The 18,205-nt window shown below is 37.5% G+C and overlaps 1 protein-coding gene across 10 annotated transcripts in view; it reads left to right on the top strand.

Moving 5' to 3' along the window:
* ZNF644 (zinc finger protein 644) overlaps positions 1–18,205 on the top strand; it is a 76,615-nt gene that overhangs the window by 33,078 nt on the left and 25,332 nt on the right. For all 10 annotated transcript variants that reach the window (XM_074546091.1, XM_074546090.1, XM_026790588.2 and 7 more), the window contains one exon: positions 14,193–14,248. The gene's annotated coding sequence lies outside the window, so the exon portion shown is untranslated. The remainder of the gene's footprint in view (positions 1–14,192; positions 14,249–18,205) is intronic.

Below are 18,205 nucleotides of genomic sequence, written 5' to 3'. Positions count from 1 at the left end.
TTAGGGTTTTCATTGGTTTGGTTGGGCTGTTCAGGCTGATGGTTTGGGGTTTTTTTCTATTTTAGCTTCAGTTTTTATTTTCTGGAGTGGTTGTCCTCTGTATATTTCTGCTGTTTGCTTCTGCTTCTACTCATCTCTCCTAGGAGGACTATGTGATGTAATTTTTGATGCTTACTTTTGGAAGGCCCTCAATGTTTGTTGTATAATGTTTGTTGCTGATACCCTTCTTCATCTTCAAACGTGCACATATACAACAGTTTTGTGACTGCTGAGTTTCAGGAACTGTCTCTGATACTAACTTAGTGTTCTGAAATTATCCTTTTCAGTCAGAAGAGTTTGGAAATTAACTTAGTTTCCTGTATTTATCCTTTTCAGTCAGAAGAGAGTGGAAATCTACAGAATTTGTATCCTAAAATTAGGCTCCCAACAACCAAAACAGTGGCTGTAGGTTGTTGTATTTATTATTGTGTTTATTCTTATGTTGGTCATGGTATTTGTGCATATAAGAATATTGTGTATTCTTATGAATGTTCTTAGGGACCTTCACCAAAACCACCAGATTCTGTGTTCTCCCAGTGATAACTGGTAGGGAGGGCAGAGGAGGGGAGTGGTTTTTTCCAACAGCTGCATTTTTGTTGTTGCTACCCAGTCGGCTTGGTATTAGAAACAATATTTTCAACAGAGGACAGGCTCTGCCTGCAAAGTTCCAATATAAATAACTTTTTTCCTTCACACAGAAGTGCTGGGTTTTTTGTTTTAATACCATAGCTGTGAGTGTATCCTCTGTGAGAAATTCTTGATTGTGTGTGCTATCACAGGGAGTGGGAAGTGGCAGTTCTGCAGCTGGCTTCTCACACTTCTCTCCCACACTGAAGTGAGTACTCTGCCCTCTTTGCTTCCTTTTTCATAGCATGCTTCTTAATACTGAAATCACCTGATCTTTTGTGTTCTTGGGCAAAACTTTGAGAATCTGTGGCATGTAATGAAAATAACTGCACTGTGTATGAATTGTAGTGAATATTAGTATTCTGAAATTACTTTTAAACAGTTTCTCATCTTGTAGAAAGTTGAAAACAAAATGGCACTTGGAACTCCCTAATCAGGTAGTTATTAACAAAACAAATATATTAGGTTGTGACAGTTTTTTTGCTGGGGTAAAAGGGAGAAAATAAGTTGGGGAGACATGTGATGGTGAATTAACCTAGATAAGCCACAGTGAAAAAATTGGAAGGGTTTGGAGCAATTACAGAATGGGAGGGAGTAGAACTTGAATGTCTGGAATGCAGGTTGAGCTGAAATGCTGCAGAAAGAGAGGTAGAAAGGTTGCTCGTGTGTTACATAAACCAATAGTAGGTACTGTCCATGGTCTTTCTAGGTCTTTGTTTTGGGGAAAGGATTGAATATTTTTTTTTCTTTAAGTTGTTTTCTTACAGAAGTGGTTTAGGATAGTGATTGGCTTTTCCTGTGTCCTTTTGAAGCCTTGACTGTGTTGGACAGTAGTGATTCAGGTGATGAAAAGTTGTTGACTTGTTGGTGAGCTGCTTTAGTAGGGATTCTTAAGAGACCTTTCCTTTGGTTGGTGTTTTGGAATAAGTACATCACTAGTGGTCCGTGCCATGTTTCCCTAAATGCCAGGCCCTTGTTCCCAGGCTTTGGAGGTGGTGAGGATCCTTGCTGAGGATGTTCAGTGTGATTCACTGCTGTCCATGTGGCTGAAAGAGCTGGTGAATGAGAGAAATTGTTTCTTTCCTGGCATGTGTAAGATTTGGAGAGGAGGAAGAACGCTTGTCCTGAAAAGAATTGTTCTCCAGGTATCTCTCTCTAGTACAGTGGTAAGAGTGCTATTGCTTTTCAATGTTTTACCAGCAGGAATGAGCACTAAAAGGTAAAACGTATTTTTGCACAAAGGAGAGTGCAAAAAATAGAAGTTATGCTTGGGAGAAGCCATTCAGGTTCCTATATAGCTGAAATGTCACAGTATTTCTAAAAATACCGTACAGGTACTGTGATAATTCATTTTTAGAAATGTCTTTTAGACACTAAAAACAACTTTGGAATTTGCCTTCCATTTTTTCAGTCCAGTGAAGTGTTACCAGAGGTGAGCAGAGATAACGACTTGTCTAGTAAGGAGTTATGTCAAGAACAAATAAGCAGTTGTGTTTCTTTGTTTGTATATATTTACAGATGTTTATCAATATTTGTATATAGACAAACAAAAGTTGGAATATTGTGGTTTGGAACATCATACAAAGTTCTAAATGAAGGCAGTATTTAGGATAATGTGCTGACATTCAGTAAAACTGAAGGCATCCAGGTTCTGTAGTCTTTTCAGAAATTCAGCTATGTCCATAAGGAAATTAGAGAGATGAATTGATAGTTTTGCATAAGAAGTACTGCAGCATCACAGCAGGACCTTCCTTCATGTCATTTGGATGAGTTGGTTTTTGAGTTTTGGTTGTTTTGGGTTTGTCTTTTTTTTGTGGAGTCGTTTAAAGAAAAGTAGGTTTGTTTGACTTCTGCAAGGGATTGCTTTGATCTTTAGGATGCTGGGTGCTGTTTTAAATAAAGTTCTGTTTAATATATTTCTAGTAACTTGGCTTTAGGTCCATCTAGTAAGCTGCTCCTGAAGCATGCTGATGCATACTGTTTTCAAAGGATGTAAATATAAAGGAGGGAGGATTAATTAGAGATCACCAGGGTTGTGGTTTCCATGATCTTCTTTGATCAAAGTTTTCTTCCAACTTAGTGATACTAATACTAGGAGCTAGGGTGCTTTTGTCCAAAGAAATATCTCTGTGATTTCACTTTTGTTATGACAGACAGTTTTACCTTAACTTTCCTTCCATTTTTTAAAGTAATTTTCCGGAATACCATTTTCAGCAGGAAAGAGTGCTCTGGTTTTTACCTGCTTGAGGCTGTTCTTTTTCTTCATGTTTTCTGCCACTGTAGATTCATTAGCATTTCTTCCTGTCCTTAAAGGAGATTTTAGCATTCAGAAATAAAACCAAACCTGTATGATGTTAAATCAGCAGCTATTTGAAAGAAAGCAAAACTGTTGAAGTTACCAGTACTTTTCCACAGGACAATCCTATTAGTGTAAAAAACCCACCTCACTTCTCAGCCCTCCCCCTTGCAAAGAAAACCCTGACCAGAAAATAACCAAAAAACCTCCACCCTAAAACCCTCTTGGCTTTTTAAGACCAAAGTACAAATCTGAGTGCTTTGTGGCTGCCTATACCTCATAAAAAAATCAAGGATACAAATATCTCTGTTTTCTTCTAAATATCGTAAATTCCAAAGAGCTTTCTGATTCAAGGAAGAACTTTGGTTAGGATATTCTGAAGGCTTAATTTTGGAGAAGTTGACCTGTTCTGTAGCTTCCTTAGTTTTCTGTTTTATTTGTTCTTGGAATTTCTTTAGTTTTGTGAATCTGAGGATAAAGACAGGTTATTTCTTAAATTGTTAACAATCCCTTATGTATTTCAGTACTTTTATCAGAGTTCTGCAGTGTCATTCATGGCTCTTGTTTTCTCTGAAGCTGTTTAAAGTTAAGTAGGTATTAAGTAAGTTCTGAACTTTTTTATCAGAATTGCTTTAATTTAGTGTGCTTCCATATGTTGTCTTTGAACTTGAGGAGAAGTTACTCTTGCTCCTTTTGTCCATTTAAACCAGATTTCATATTCATACATATTCTCTCAGCATTTAAGTATTGGTTCTATTTTCTTCAGTGTTTCAGTGGAAAACAAACAGGACGTCTTGAAATGTGACTTGTATGCTTAGGAAACTCCTGGTGATGATGAAACATAGGAGCTCTGGGCCAGGCAGCAGGGAAATAGTCAGCTGTGCTTAGGGGCCCAAAAGAAGGCACAGAACTTCTGTTGATGTAGAACACTTAGCTTTTGGGACATATTACTCATTGGGAAATCATGAAGCCTTTAAACAAGGTACTCAGAGGTTTTTTATTTTAACTGTGAATGTCCAAGACAATGGCCAAGTTTCCTTTATCTTTGGTGCTGACTTTGGTTTGTTTTAAGAAGCTTTGTTATTACTGCAAATAACATAAGCTGTTTACTTGCTAGAAGAAAATATTTCTGTCTTGAGGTTAATGTCATTTTTAGAGTGGGAAACATACAGGTTTCTTTGCTTCAATTTAAAAACCATGTCTATATTCTGAAACAGAGTAGTGATGTGAGTGACTTGTGCCATTTATACTTGTGGATTTTATGCAGTCTTACCCATGTTATTTGGTGCTATCTTAGTAATCCACTGTAAAGCATAAGAAATAGGCTTAGAGTATCTGTCTTGTCTCTCTTGTTTCTTGAGCTACTTTTGAAAGTTTGGTTGGGATCCCTGCTCTGGTTAGGAAAACTGACAAATCAAGGACAGCCAATGGCCTGGATTTGCACAGGTGAGGATGACTGCTGTGGCATGCTGGAAGTACCAAGTTTTTCCATTTGCCTCCATGTATTGGAAGAACTAATTAAAATAGCAAAAGAATCAAAGATTTTAAACTTTTCCCTGAAACAAAAGGAATTGAGTAAGTCCTAAAGCATTGAAAGGGTTCAATGCTGAGAAGAAAAATATTAATTAAACCCTGATCTTGAAGTGAAGCCTGCATAGAACTGCTGCATCTACTTGCAATCTTGCATGGAGACTCCATAGATGTGTATTAAACAGTTCAGAAAGTAGACCTCAAGGTACTGTATAACTTGAGTAGAGTCCTTGGGGTAGATCTTGAAAACACCTGCTTCATAGCAAAATGCTTTTCATGGAATAATTTTGTAGCAAAGGCAGTAACTTGAGTAAACTCTGTGACATTTCACTACAGGAACCACTCCTGTATGATGAGTATATTAGTAATAAAGCTTGTGGAGCCTGTCCAGTTGAGCACAGGGACCATGAGTAGGAGCTTACTAAAGAGATGTGGATGCTGTGTCAGACCTGAGCTGTGGTTGTGATGCTGGTGCTGTGTGACTGTCTCGATTGAGTGTTCATGACAGTTGTCACAAATTACATTTCAAAGAGGGATGTGGAAGCGTTTGTCCCAGTTTGCTTGCCAGGTCTGGTAGAATAACCTCAGTTGTAAAATGACTGTTGTTCCTATTGTAAAAACACTAATGCAGCTATCTGACATGAAGATGTAAAATAAAACACAACTGGCTCAATTATGCTGAATTGCTACAGCTTATCTAAGGTAGGAAATAGTTTTTACCTATTTATGTAGGCCACAGACAATGCTGGAAACTTAGAGTGTCACCAAATCAAAAATGAACACTGAGCAGCTCAGTGAGGAATGGGTTTTTTATGTTTTCAATGGCTATTAAGGTGTTGACAGCATATTATAACTTCACCAAAACCATTCCTGTGTTACCAAAAAGCAGGCTCCAGCCAAGTGAAGGGAAGTCCTTATGTTACTGGCTAAGTATGTGTGGCTCCCCAAAGTGCTCTTTCACAGATTGTAAAGATTATAGCTTATATATCAACCCAATTAGGAAGCATTTTGTAGCTTCACTTCAAATCTGATAAGCAGTGGCTGAATCCTGTTGTATGAAATATGTGTATATTTTATTTGGAAAAAGATTTCGCTAGAAGAATGGCGATGCTGAAATTTATATTTGTAGGTGATTGGTTTGGAATTTGCATTTTTTAGGAATTGTTTTATATGGTTATTTTCTTCATCTTGGAACATTCATTGTAGTCTCAGCTTAGTCCTCTGATAAGGAAGAAGGCTGTTTGAGAGTTGGCAGTGCTGTTTACAGGGAGTGATACTCCAGAGTGTCTGCTCTGTCCTCTGCTGGAAGGTACTGTCAGAGGGATATCAGAATAAAATCTCTGCTGCACCAATTCAAAGTTCACCATAAGCCTTCCTTCATTTTAGTGTAAGCCCTTAATGAGATATTTCTTAGCACTTAATGACCAAAGCTTTATGAATACTTATGGAAAGTGTGCATGAAATCTCTAGGAAATTTTTGTTAGATTTTACATTTTCATGGGCATGGAAAATAGACTTCCTCTGAGGCTAGGAACAGGAGATTCCCTTTCCTGCTATGGTCAGGAAATGTCAGAAATGCTGTCTAGACAGACAACAGCAGGCATTAGAGCTCGTGATCCCAGCATAGCTGCCCTTTCAACTGGAACAAACTTGTGAGGAACTGAATTTGGGCCTAGGATCCTGTTTTGTAGGGGGTACTTATGTGCTAATACCGGTTCACTATTTCCTGCCATAGCTGTTACAAATGTTTATGTAATTTACTTTCTGTTCTCTACTGCTTTTTTTCAAACTGTCATGGCAAGAAGAGGAGATCTTTTTGTATTTTTTTTTTAAGGAAAGAAGAAAACAGTAATTTATCACTAATTTTGAGCTGTAGGATTTTAGGCTCAACCTTTTTTTGAAATCTGCATTGCAGTCTTAATTCAAGAAAGTGTTTCCAGTTTCGTCATTTTTAAGACTTTAGAAACACAGAGAAGACTTGGAAATGAATGTGTACACTAGTCTGCCTTACAACGTAGAAAATTCAGAGCTATTCAGAATAAGTCTATGAAGAAATTGTTTTTGTCTCCAGCACCGGCTTTGGTGTGGTTATCTGTGATCGGCGGGGGTCGGTGGCTGCAGTGGAGCGGTGGCCGAGGCGCTGCCTGCGGCTTGGTGCTGTGTGCTGGGCTCTGTTCTCAGCGCCTGCCGTGACAGTCATGGACTGCAGCGCTGCCCTCCCCTTAAAGCATCCTTCAGTAGCAAACTGGGCAATCTCCTAAACATGGAGCTTGGGCCGTTTGGGGTTTTTACAGAGGGAACTGCCGTGCTGTCCCATTTCCCTTGGTGCAAACTGCAATTGAGTGGGGTGCAGCGCTAGAGAATGCTGCTGGGTGAGTGCCCCGCGCTGGAGGTGCCTGCGGGGAGGCACTGAGAGGGCAGCCAGGGCGCACCGCAGAGCACTTGGCTGCCTCTGGGTTGGTACCGAGCTTGCAGGAAGGTCTCTTGGCTTTGAGACTGCTAAAGCTGGAGAGAAAATGGCTACCAGAAATTATTGTTGCTACTGTAAGAACATGGCGTGATTATTAATGTGCTGCTTTAACTACTGTTGGAAATGTTGTGTGAGATATTGCCTTGAAGTAAAAATGTCATTAAAGGGAGCAGATATTTTAATCCATTTAGATATAATGGATATCATCAGGCATTCTTGTTTTAGAATGCCAGTCTGCTTAGTGGAGAAACTAATTTCTAGTAAATATCTTTCAAAACCTCATTACTGCCTTTTCTACACTAAAAAAATTGCTTAATGGTTTTAAATTTTAATAATAAACATAATGTCCTTATAAAACAACTTGCAGGAAAAAACACAGTAACGAGATACTATTTCACAAAATATGTTGTATATGGTAACATAATTCTGGCTTTCTAAAATTAAGCCCTGAGTCTTTTTTCTGCATACAGCAAAACTTTTTTTTTAAGATTTTGAGTTTGAAATAAATATGCCCAATCTAAATTCTGTTTGAAGGTTTATAAATAAGGTTCAAGATATATAAATAAGGGTCATATTATAGAGTGGAATCCACTTGGGAAATGGTATTGTACTTTGTTTGATAAGCACATCAGTGTATGCATTGTGTCATAAACTTCTTGCAGGTTTTTGATTAATGGGTTGCAGTTACATTGAGGGATTTCAGAGTTATTTTATGCATTACATCAGGAAAGGGATATGTCAAGTGCAGTGAGTGTGTGAATGATAATTTCTGTCTCTATCAGGATTCCACAGGTGGCAGACTGAGGACAGGTATGGTCAGGCAGTAAACTGTGTCTGCTCTTCTTCAAAGTCCCATAGATGTGATGTGTTTTATACCTAGAGAAGATCCCATTTTTCTGTATTTTTCATTTTTGGAGTTTTGGTTCTCTCTCAGACTTCTTTGACTGAAAAGGCCCTGGATTGATTCAGTAAGAGGTGTGGCTGATAAACTGTTTACAGTAATGTGTGCCAAATATGTGTAAGAGAAATCTTGGAAGTTGTAGAAAAATGAGTAGTATGTGAAGACAGATGTTTGAACTGTAGAATGATATTGCTTACTGGTACACTAAAGAGGATGCACTAATTTGATGGACACAATCTTAGTTTAAACTTTTTTTTACTTTTATGCTTAACTGTAATAAAGACATAATGTCTTTATTAAAGTTCTGTAGTTTTGGAGGAAGGAGAGGACAAGACTACAAATGTCTTGTCCTACTAAAATGTGCATTTTAGTATTTTTAAAAGAATCCTTGAAATATAAGAGGTTGCCTCAGATATTTCTAAAAGCTTGCTTTTTTGTTTAAGAGACAAAATGCATGTTTTTTACTTAAAGCTGTTGGTTCCTTTGAAAGCACTTCAGTGATCAAGCTTTCCTGGTTTGCATTTTCAGTTACTTTTCAGCTGAGAAATGGGAGGTGCAAACTTGGACTAAAAGTTATTAAGGAACCATAATCCGATTTCTTATGAGGTAGGGAAGATTTTGTGTAAATATCTACTGGAATGCTTTTTTGCAGTGCTTATAGTCATAGGGTATGTCACTGTATTTTTAGGTGCTCTGTGTAGAGCTTACATGATGATGCATGGTGAAAGAATATATATATATATATATATATGTATATTACTGGGCACAAAGTGATTTTATAACTGGAAGGGTAGAGGCAGTTCCTGTACAGGTAACGTATTGACGAGATTTTGCTGCCAGCAAAATGAACAGAGATGAGTTCAGAGACAAGGATGATGCCAAGGATGTGTACAGTGCCATTAGTAGTTTGGAGTGGAATGGAGAGATGATGTCACTCTGGGCTTTAGGCTTTCCCCATTTAAGAAAAGCTGTTATATTTAAGGTATATAAGTGCAGTAAATGAAGAGCTAGTTCATGTGGTCAAAATGAATAGGCTGAAGGGTAACTGAAAATGTGTGGATGTTTATTATGCAAGTGGTAAATTGATCTGTAGCTTAAATGGGCAGAGAAATTATAAAGATGGTGAATTATTTCCCTGTAGTTTATTGTTTATGGTAACTCTTATTGTGAAGAATGCCATTCAGTTTAGTGTAGGATATTGATGGACTGTAAACTTTTTTATATCAGTGATACTTAGAATGTTGCACCCATCTTAGCTGAGGGGAGAAACTGCATTGGTAAGTAACCTTCAGAAACAACATGGTAGTATTTTCTCATAAGGTCTTGAATTTCTAAATGTTTTCAGGACTCACATCTTCAAACTGATGCTTCAGTTTAGTGCTTTTATGATGCTTTCATTTGTGCGTTCATTGTTACATATTTGCTTACTGGATAATGTATGCTCAAAGTAAATAGCTCTCAAATTGTTTGTTTCCCCTTGATTCTCTGTAGAACATCTTTGCATCTTTATTGTGTGTCTGTTGTGTACATCTTTGAGTGTTTGCATCTGCTCTCTTTACTGATAGGGGGGAAAAATAACCTTTTCAGCCAGTATGTTTTGGTAGTCCAAACTCCTTCTTGCCAGAATACTTTCTGCTGTGATGACTTTTCAATTTTTTTAAATTTATGGTATGCCCATTTTTGGAATAATAATTAAATCACTCATTAGACCTAATTGATTATATAAACAGAGGTTCCTTTTTTCCTATTCAAGCTACTCTATGAGACTACTTTTTTCCCTACTGTGATATTCCTATTAATGTTGCATTCGAGTACTTGTAATGTTGTTTGGACTGAAAGAGCTTCCCAGTCTGAGGTATGATCAGTTGTGTTCATTTCCTATGCTGTCACACATTCCCTTGAAGTGCTTCACTGTCCCATATGGAGTGTTGTCAAAGAGCAAAACTTTCTACAAGTAGAAAAATGAGAGATTTCAACATTTCCACGTGAAAGCCCTACCACAGCTTTGGGAACTGTGCGTGTGGCTTTTACTGTGATGAACAGACAAAGGAAGAACTGTAACTTCTTTGAACTACTTTTCAGATAACTCTCAAAATGTAGCAGGAGATTCAAAATGCAGGAGGCAGTCTTCTCTCTTGCAGTTTCTTGCTTGCTTTTGTTCACTCACTGCAGATTCTTTGAAGTCAGGAGCATCTCCAGTAAAGACTTAATATTTTGTCTCTTCACGTTATAAAGTGTTAAGCTTTTGCTTAATTTGGCTTCTGGGTAATTCAGACTCTGATATAGTGCCTGTTCTTAAGTATTGCTCTTCATTAACTATTTTAAGACGAGTGATTATTATTTTTTCTTTACAAATTTAATTTTGGTAAATGGGATTGTGGCATATATCATTCAGTTGGTTAAACTACAGTTGGAATAGCATAGATTGAGAGGTTCTACAAATTCTTGAAAGGGATTAATTTTGTGGTTTTAGAAAACCTCATGTTTAAATTCAAATGATTATTTAGTCTACACTCGCTGTTAGTTCTAGATATTTGTGGGTACAGAATGTAGATTGTTTTTGTACTTTTTAAATAGAAATCAAAGACAATCAAAGCTCCTTCTGCAAATAGAAAGCAGGAAACTACATTTTTGTACACACAAGGTCATTGCTGACTGCTTGTTTGGAAAATGGCAGTATAGGCTTGTATTTAAAGAGCTTTTCAGCTGTATCAACTGATGTAGGACTCCCATCAGCTGTGGTTTTGCCTTTCAGTCATCTTCTGAAATTACTTTATCCCCGATACTGCATGTACAATTCTGGCAGGAACTTCTGGCTTTCTTGTAATAGCCTTTTCTTAGTAGTCTCTGCTTTCTGCTGGCTGGTTTTTCCTTCATTGATATTTAGGATTTTTAGATTTTTGTAAGAGTATAGATTTTTTTCCAGAGCTGCAACAGATATTAGAATGAAATTTGTTCCACAGCCCACACTCTGCATTTGAATTTAATGCTGGGATGATCATACCCTAGTAAATGTAGCTGCACCTCTGGACTAATTATCAAATTTTCTAAGCCATGAAGTCAAGTCTACAATTGTAAGCCTGTTGCTATGTTATGTCAAGCTGGTGGAATTGACTGTTTAGCCACAGTTTATATCAACAACAGTAGTTTGTGTAGTGTAATTATTCTACTCTTTGTTTCTTCCTCTTTATTTCTTCCCACACAGGCATAATTGGCTATAGGGGCAAAACTGGTTTTGTGTTAAACAGCAACACACAGCAAAACAAAACCTGTTGAATAAACCACCTAAGAGGCTTCCATATGAATTACATTCCGAGCTGCAGCCATCCCAGGAGAAGGTGGCAGTTAAAGGTGATGGTGTCTTTTCCCAATGGGTGTGGAAATGTCAGTTACAATGCAGATCTGTTATGAAATAAGGGCTGCGTGTAAACAAATGGGTCAAAACTCTTGTTATGATTAAGACAAACTTTACTTAGTCATTGTACACCTTTGCATTCTAGTATTTCTTAAACTTTTTCCTCAGAGAGGGAGGGGATGTGCTGTTAGGAGATACTTTATTATAGCAAGAGTTTTCAGTCCATTTTTTTTTGGTTATTATCACTGGGGGTGCATTTGTGATCTCTCATCTCGACCATTTTGGTTTTCTTCCACTTCCTGTTCACTGCCCATATCAGAACAGGAAGCTGCTTATCAGAAGCCTGACCATTTTACAGCAGTTCTTTTTCCCTGCTGTGGTCCCCCTTCTCACTCTGAATATCAGGTCCTTTCAGGTGAATGCTCTCTAACTACATTTCTTACTCACTTCTGTCACCCTTTTCATGCCCTCTTCTATTACCTGGTATGGGAGAGTGACTTTCATTCCCACTTCCTTTCCTGATAATGAGAATTAAGACAGGCAAATTGAAGCAAAAGCATTTATGATGTTGAAATCTTTGCCTTTCCGTAAGGAAATTTTTGGAGAACTACCTTTCTCAAATCTGCTGGTAAAGAATGTCAGGTGCTCAGTTATTTCAAGTGTCATCACCCTTGAAATTAATAGTAGGTGTTAGAGTTTGGAGTGGAGTGAGAGAAATCTTATTTGACTGCAGAAAGACCTTTGAGAGGAGATGTGAGTGCTGGTTAAGCACTGGAGGTGGGTGGCTTTAAACAGTCTCATGCTGTCAATAGTTTGGGCTGAGATGTGGTGTCCTGTGGATTGTGTTGCCTTCACAAAGATGTTTGCATGACACTGCAAGTACCGTCTTGCATTGGGTGGAGCTTTGTACATCAGAGGCTTGGAAATCCCAAAAAGGGGAGTTAATTCTCCAGGGCCCTTTGAAGTTTTTGATGCAGGGCTACAGTGACCAGCCCTTTGGTCCTTCAGCAGTTTACTTGCTGGTGATCTCTTTGTGGAACTTGTCACCTCTTCTTCAGCTGAATGATATCCAAATTATGATGGCCCATCTTCTCTTTTTCCTTCTCTTTCCCTCTGTAGCAGATGTAGAATAACCCCAGATTTATTCCCAGTGTGATTTGTGAGCTCCCTGTGATCCAAAGAATACCGAAATGCAGGAGTACTTGCATTTGAGTTTTCTGCCAAGTGCACCTTCAGTGAATATAAGAGTATCCTCTAGATAGACTGTTCACCTAAAATACCCTGTATTAAGTTAATTGATTGATCCGGAGTAAAATGTTCCTATTGAAGGGCTCTTACAGAGCAGTGGGTGGTGTGACCCTGCACTGCTGTATCACCCCAGTGATCTGCAGTTGTCTGGGCTCACTCCTTTGACTGAAAGATTCTGTCTGCACTTGAGTCACAAGCCATGAAATCTGTGTTGAGAACAGTTATTACTAATGTTTAATTCATTGCAAAGTTTAAAAGATGTAGGTGTTGAGGCCATTTTGCACAGGGGCAGAGTCATTGTAGTTCTTAATTAAAGAAGTGTTAGACTGGGGTTGTCACTCCCCAGCCAAAGTGCACAGGCTTACTGAGATGTCTGGTTTAGTGCTCATCATAATGTTTGATCATGTAAATCCATGACCATTGACTGTTTTTCTCATTTTTTGAAAGGTGTTTTGGCTCTTCGTATATGGAGGCTGTTATTTTTGTGGGAATATAACTATAGCTTTACATTTACTTTCTGTAACATACAGTGGAGCTACAGTGCTGTTTGAAAGTAACACTTTGCTTCTCTAGGTGAATGAATATTGCTTTAAAATCTGACCAAAGAATGGTATTTTTTCTGTAATAAATCTTATTTGAGAAATGAGTATGTATATTGAGTAACATTCATGCATAAAGCTACAGTTTAATGTGATAGTTGGGACACAATCCTGGGGCTAGGAAGAGGAGCTCAATTACTTATCTTCTGTTGCTTTATATTTTCAAAAAAGTCAGGCTTTTTTGAAAGGCCTGTCTTCCCTTTCTCTCTGTCTTTGTAATTTAGGTGAGAGGCTTTGAGAGAGTTGCAGATTGATTGGGTAACTCTGAATCAAAAAGCTGTGTGTGAATAAAATAGGGACGGTGTGTGACAGTAGTTACTTCATTCAGAGTCAGTTCTGATGATGCCCTAAACATTTAGTCTAGATAAGAACAACCTACCCTTTCTGTAAAGCTCTGTGCTGGTAGTTGTGTCTTCATTAGTAGACCCAGTTCTGTAGAGATACCATACTCAAATCCATTCTTGCTTTTGGAGTCTCTTCAAAATTTCTGAATAGGAAGTGAAAAATGACCTTGTATAGTTAGTTCTAAAGATACATGAGCAAAACAAGTTCATCTGACATTGATCAGCTTTCATGCAGACAAATAAATGATAATATTTAAGTGGGCCAGCTAACCTTAGAATCACAAATGCAGCTTTGCCTTGGAAAAGGTGAGAAATTAGAAAGGCCCAGGCTTCAAGTCCTCCAATACTTAATCTCAGATATGTTGATCATTTTTGCTAAAAAGATTTTTTTAAATCATTCATTTGTAACAGTTTTCTTTCTGTGCATCATTCCTTATTCAAGGACCTTGAGATAGCTGACTTTGAAGGCACTAGCAGCAAATGCAGAGCTTTTCTTCCCATTCAACTTCCTTTTCCCCTGTTCCGTCCACTTAATAGCAAGTGTATATTTGATACAACTTCCTGGTAGATTTTTAAAATTAAAGTGCCAGTAGCTATGTTATTTGGAAATTACACATGTTTGAGAGAAGACCACTGGAATGTTGTTACTTTCACCCTGAGATAAAAAAGATAGAATACATTTATGACTGGGGATGTTTTTACCTCCCTGCTTTGCCTGTCTTGTCTAGGACGCAAGCAGAAAACAATGACAGCTGTACAGTAAGTTCTTGTTTTATTTTGCAGGTTTGTTTTAATGTGGAAGTGGATCCTACAGCATAATGTAAATCAAACGAGCAAAGGTGAGTAGGAGTTTTGTGTTGGTGGGTTTTTTCTCTAAAAATGCCATTTGCACATACTGCTAAACCTGCAGAAAAGTGGTCAGTGAAAATTCTCGTGAAATTTGGATCTTGATTAATATAATGTATGTGTATGTACTGTAATGGTGCAGTGTTACTTCTACAAAACTGAAAGAGGAACAAAAGACATTTCCCCCATTGCTTAATATTATCATGATAATAATGTTTGTCTTCTATAAATTGTTATAGTTAAAAAGCTATCAAGATGTTCTGCTAGCTGTTGAGACAAAATTATGAGCACTTTAAATAATTTGTTCTCGACATACTATCCTCCTGGTTTCAAAGTACTGAAAGTGTACTTTGCTCTGTAAAAGCAGCCTGTTAAACTTGCACTTAATGTATTAATAAATAACTGCGTGGGAAATTTGACCAACTATCAGAATAGCATTTCAAGTTTCAAACAATGAAATTGTGTTGGAATTTTGTCCTCTCTTCCTGTCTTTAGGAACCCATTTGCAAGCTATTTGAAAGACAAAGTTTATGGAGATTTACTCCTGGTGGAACTTAAGTGTTCATTTGCAATTCCAAAGTGTCCATCTAGGAAAAATTTCTTGTAACTAGCATTTTCCTCCTTCCCCCCACCCCCTTTCTCTGTTATTTTGAGAAAAAGAATTAAGAAGCTTATCTTTTTCTCTCCCATTTACTTGCTACTCCAGGAATAATTAGAACTATAAAATTAATCTTGTCTCCATATAATTATGTGAAACATGTAACAATGAACTCTAATCCGTTTTAACTTGAGTCTTTCAAGAGAATCTTTAGGTAAGGCCCCACAGGTCAGGAAGTTCTCTCCTTTGGAGACATGGCATGATGGACTCAGCTGCAGAGACCTCTGTAACAAACCAAAGCTGTCTCCTCAAGTTCCCTGCTTGCTGTTTGACTTATGTGCCATCTCAGAATGCAGCTGCTTGCAGTGACTTGATATTTTGAAGAGGTGCGAGGGAGATCCCATTTGCTTAAATGAGTTTGTTCCTCAATTCCGAGCTCAAATTATTATGTAGACTTAATATTGCCTTGAAATTGTAGTATGTACATATTAAAATAGACATGAACTGCTTTGTTCATGTCTTCTGTTTCACTAAGACTTCTTCAGAGCTGTTGCTGTCAACTTTAAAATACTGATTATAGAAGAGTGCTTTGTGGGGAATTTAAAATAATTCTTCTATTGAGTGCTGATCTTTTGTATAATGTATAACTGATTCAGGACTTTGATTATGAATTGTCTTCTGAACTATGAGCAATTAAAAATAAGCTCTACCACTGTGTTATGTATATACTTACGTGTAGAAGATGTTTACTGCCTTAGCCTGACTTTGCTGATTTCTGAAATGTGCTGCTTTGAGAAAACAAATGAATATAACTCTGCAAAAGAAAATACTTCATCTAAGGAGGAGTGTAAAACAAGAATTATGGCTAGAAAAGAGACTTGAATTGACAGTAAAATTCAATAAAATTCAGTTCAGTAAACTGTGCCTTGTGCCTTCTAATGCTTTCAGTACTTGAAGCTTGCCATTTATGCTCTGTTTCTTTTTAATTTGTGTGGTTATCTAATTGCTCATTTAAATACAAAAAATTAGTTTAAAAGTCTGATGTATAAATAACTGAGTGTGTGTTTTAAGCATGAAGTCCTGTGAATGAAACTCTGAAGCCCTTTCATCTTAATGGTGGTTATGTGTGTTTAGTAGGGAAAAGCTGGTCTCTGAGGAGAACACCTGTAGGATTGCATTCACAGCAAGAAAAATGTGTAAAAGAGTAAGTGGAAACAGTGTAATGATGTTTGATCAGTATTGCTATTGCTTGGAAGAGATCTTGAGGTTCCCAGAGTTCAGTAAAAATGACAACTGAATAGTCTGTAAGTCAGTGAAATTATTGTGCTTTATTAGGGAGCAGAACACAACCCAGATGCAGTTCTGTGAATTTGGGGGTACCACAGCTGCATTGCATTGCAGTGTGTATGGCTGCTTCTAGTCAGGTGACTGAAAAAAACCCCATAGAATAGAAGAGCTGAAAAAGGTTCAGAGAGGGGCAGCAGGGATGGCTGAAAGAGTTTTAAAATGTCTTGTGTTAGCAGAGCATTGCTCATATTTGGCAGCTGCAGGAACGTTTTTCAGTCTGTATGTTATGCACGTGGGGAATAGCTGGATTTGCAAATCCAAATTTCACCACCACTTGGTGGCAGTACCTGGCTTCAAAAGGACTTGTCTCTGATCAGATAAGGTGGCTGATCCTGTAAAACTATAGGTTAATGAGGAGTAGATTAGTTTTTAAATTTCTGAAAGTTAGTTATGTGTTTTAGAAATGAAAATACTTTTTTATTTAACCCACTGGAAGGATTTGCATTTGTATGTCTCTATGGAAAATCTAGCTATCATGTCTAATGCACAATTTAAGAGTATTGCTTGTGTTAATAGTATTCTCAGAAGATGTATTTAATGTTCCCCAGTTGAATTATTTTAGCATTTACTTCTAGCATTTTGCTTCAGTTGAGTAGTTTAGTTCAAATAATTTTAGAACATAAAATTTGCTTCATGGTAGAATTCTTTATAGTGCTGCATTCTGCAGTTTAATAGAGAACTGTCAAAGCTTTTTTGCCTTATGAAACGTTCTCTACATTTTTACTTTTTTATTTATTCATGTAAATTTTAGGAAAAGATTCCCCAGTGGATTTTTCTGTCAACAAAGCTAGTAAAAGTTTGTGCCCTTACCCATAGTGGCCTCGTGACTGTGCTGATTCACTGCTGTTTGGGTCCCCAGCCTTTTAAACTGGATAGTGAAATGGTTGATGAAGTGTGAATGGAGGAACTTGGGAGAGTGGAAGAAGGCAGCAATTATTTAAACTGCCTTTGCTTCAAAGAAAATTCCAATGTAATTCCAATGAATAACCCAGTAATTTGACAGTATATGGTGCCATGTTGAAAATACTTCCTCTTCTCTGCAAGCCAAAATCTGCAGTGGTCAGCAGGTTCTTTAATTTTAGTGTAATGCCCCATGTAAGGACTGTAGTGGTGAATTTAAAGTCTGGAGGAGTGCAGATACTTTCCTACACCTGGTGTCTTTGTGAAATGTCTCACTTGGTGTGACTGGAGAGGAGCATTGCTGGTGGCTGTGGCTTCTGTAGGGAGGAAATACTTTTATTGTATTGCCTGAAGAGACTGTATTGTATTGCTGAGGAGCCACTCTTGAGGTGTGACACATCAGGAAGGTATTCAAGTATATGGTCGTGAAGAAGAAGGATTCTTCCTGTGTAAAATCTAAAATCGTAGAAATACAACTAGAAAATGAGGTGGGACTTGGAAAATGCGTGTTTATAAATTTGAGTGTGATTATAGCACTCTACTTAGTAATAATGTTATTTTATTTAGTGAGAGAACTCTGGAAAAGAGGATCCCTTGGAAAAGAGGTAGAAGAGAGAAGAGCATTAAATTATATATATTAAATTTGCTGTCAATATATTCTGCATAACTAGGGATAGAGAGAACATGCTTTTACCATATCCCTAATAATTTTTGTGTAATTTTCTCCAGCTGTCAGAATGATAAATTCAAAGTTGGTAGTTGGAAACCATTTTTAAAATACTTTCATACCTATATTGAAGTTAAGAAGAGAAATAGTGTGTGTTTTCACAGAACAATAATTTTGTATTTTTAATACTTCTTTGTCTTTATTGGAATCCTGCTAGTCATTACCATGTATGTCTGCATTTAGGACAATTCAAACTATGTTGCACTACTAAAAATCCGAACTAGAGAGCTGCAGGAACATGAAGACAAGTACCTGGCTGTCCTCTATGAACAGGGCTGTGGAATTCTGGGCAGGAGTTAGAGAGCCTGTGAGGCTGCCAGGCAGTGGGTGACTGTTCTTAAGTTAATAGATTCAACATCTTGGTTTTGTGTTCTGGCT

Source organism: Zonotrichia albicollis, chromosome 8 (assembly GCF_047830755.1).
Source record: "Zonotrichia albicollis isolate bZonAlb1 chromosome 8, bZonAlb1.hap1, whole genome shotgun sequence".
In the NCBI taxonomy this organism is placed as follows: Eukaryota; Metazoa; Chordata; class Aves; order Passeriformes; family Passerellidae; genus Zonotrichia; species Zonotrichia albicollis.
Note: the sequence above shows the minus strand (reverse complement) of the source record. Positions and strands in the feature narration are given on the sequence as shown.